The sequence below is a fragment of the Tarenaya hassleriana genome, unplaced genomic scaffold, assembly GCF_000463585.1.
Source record: "Tarenaya hassleriana unplaced genomic scaffold, ASM46358v1 Cleome943, whole genome shotgun sequence".
Classification (NCBI taxonomy): Eukaryota; Viridiplantae; Streptophyta; class Magnoliopsida; order Brassicales; family Cleomaceae; genus Tarenaya; species Tarenaya hassleriana.
In genome coordinates this window covers 1-2675 of record NW_010971823.1, presented here as the reverse complement: position 1 = coordinate 2675, position 2675 = coordinate 1, and positions in this window count along the sequence as shown.

The window sequence follows — 2675 nt, the reverse complement described above, 5'->3', positions numbered from 1 at the left end:
AGGAAGATTACCTCGCCCTCTACACGTATCCACACCTCGGGATGGATTCCAACGATTGGAACTTGTCTGCTAGGACTCGAATCTCTATTCGATTTTGTGCTTCGAGAAAACGTGACTCTTCGGTTTTCGAACTCTTTGGATCTCACCCAAAAGCTCTCTCAAACCTCTGAAAGTCGGCACCAAAAAGTCACTTCCGAATTAGGGTTCTAATCTCTTTCTTATAAAGTGTTTAACCCCTAATTTCGGTTTAATTTTCGGAAAACCGGAACCTGGAACGGACGGTCCGGAATTGCACGTGGACCGTCCGTTCCAGTAAGGCAGAACGGACGGTCTACGTTTAGTGCGGACCGTCCATTCTATCATCATAGAACGGACGGTCTGCGTGTTGTCGTGGACCGTCCGTTCTGGGTAGCAGAACGGACAGACCACGCATCTGGACCGTCGGGTCTCGACCCGTCCGACTCGGTTTTCCGTCGTTTTCTCTCGTGCATTTGTCCTTCCCTGCGTGTGTGACCCTGTAGGCTCATTCGATATAGCAGTATAATCCGAAAACTCTATTTCGGATATACAAGTCATAGGCGGTCTCTAGCAAGACACTATGACTACCTATCTCGAATAGAGTTGGTTCGTGATCTTACGAACACCAGTGATGATTCCGGCTGATGATCCTTTTGTATCGCGATATCATACGTCGAACATAAGGCATGGACAAGCCACCTTATCTTCGTCTATAGTGTGGCCACACATTTCTACAGTCTCGCTCACACGAGGGGCTTAGCGATATCTCTCTCTTTTACGAGAGGTACAAATCCCATCTTGACTATCTACAATCCATTACATGATTCGTTTCGTACCTGATACACGCCTTTATAGTTTTCCTGTTACGCAGAACGTTTGACGTATTCAAAGCATGCAACTCCTCATGTTGGATTCCGTAGATATCTCAGGTCTTAGGATCCAATCATGGAACCGCCATATGAGATTCAAGTCATGACGCTAGTCCATGTGACAATCTCATGCGGGTCAATCCAGTATTCCGTTCTCCAACGAATACCTATGACTGTGATTGTATCCAATACCTATGATCAACGCTATGATCATCAATCACACATCATACTAGTCTTATTATGTCGTTATTCCCATAACGACACAAGACTAGGGAGTTTAGTATCATTCATAATGATACACGGATTTCATAACAGATCTAGTATGCTAGAACATGTAATGAATCAAATACTCTCATATAAACCATAGAAAGTATCAATACATCGAATGTATCTGAACAAAGCTCATAAACAGTACATCATAGAGTAGTAAACCAACATCCTACAAGCATCTAATCCCCATACCCCTAACATGACCATCATGCTTTGACGAAGGGAGAGGCTTCGTCATTGGGTCGGCAATATTATCATCTGTCGACACTCTGCTTATTTTCACGTCTCCTATGTCGATGATTTCTCTAATCAAGTGAAATCACCTGAGTATGTGTTTGGATCTCTGGTGTGACTGGGGTTCCTTAGCTTGCGCAATCGCACCATTGTTGTCACAGTACAACTCAATGGGATTTGCAATGCTAGGAATGATGCCCAGGTTTTCCACGAATTTCCTTATCCAAACAGATTCCTTAGCTGCATCCGATGCTACTATGTACTCTGGTTCTGTAGTCGAATCTGCCACGTTTGGCTGTTTGGAACTCTTCCAACTGATAGCCCCACCGTTCAGGCAGAAAACGTAACCTGACTGCGATCTGAATTCATCTCTGTCGGTCAGAAAACTAGCATCGGTATAACCCCTTATAGCGAGCTCGTCTTTCAATCTAACTCTTCCAACTGATAGCCCCACCGTTCAGGCAGAAAACGTAACCTGACTGCGATCTGAATTCATCTCTGTCGGTCAGAAAACTAGCATCGGTATAACCCCTTATAGCGAGCTCGTCTTTCAATCTGCCATACACCAAGAACAAATCCTTAGTCCTTCTCAAGTACGTAAGGATGTTCTTGACCGCAATCCAGTGAGCCTCACCTGGTGTAGACTGATATCTACTAGTTATGCTCAATGCATATGATACATCTGGACGAGTACACAACATGGCGTACATGATGGATCCAATTTTCGAAGCATATGGAATCCTACTCATGCGCTCTTGCTCATCCTGTGTCTTTGGACACTGAGTCTTGCTAAGAGCCATGTCATGTCCCATTGGCAAGGCACCCCTCTTGGAGTCTTGCATCTTGAACCGATTCAAGACCTTGTCAATGTATGTACTCTGACTTAGGCCAAGAAGCCTTCTCGATCTATCTCTATAGATCTTGATGCCCAAAATATAGGCGGGTTCTCCTAAGTCCTTCATTGAAAAGACTGATCCTATCCAGGATTTTACTCCTTGCAAAGTAGGAACTGTTGGTTGTAATGCTCTGGGATGATCCGTGATATGACATTTTGACTTTGTATTGATTCATTGATTTATGAATGCGTTACATTCCCGTTATATGATTGGCATGTTTGTTATATTTCGGCATCCTTGAATTCCTCGAAGCCTGCTTCAGTCCATAAATGGACCTCTGAAGCTTGCACACCATCCTCGGGTTCCTTGGATCGACAAAACCTTCAAGTTGTGTCATGTACACATCCTCGGTCAAGTTCCCGTTAAGGAACGAGGTCTTGACATCCAT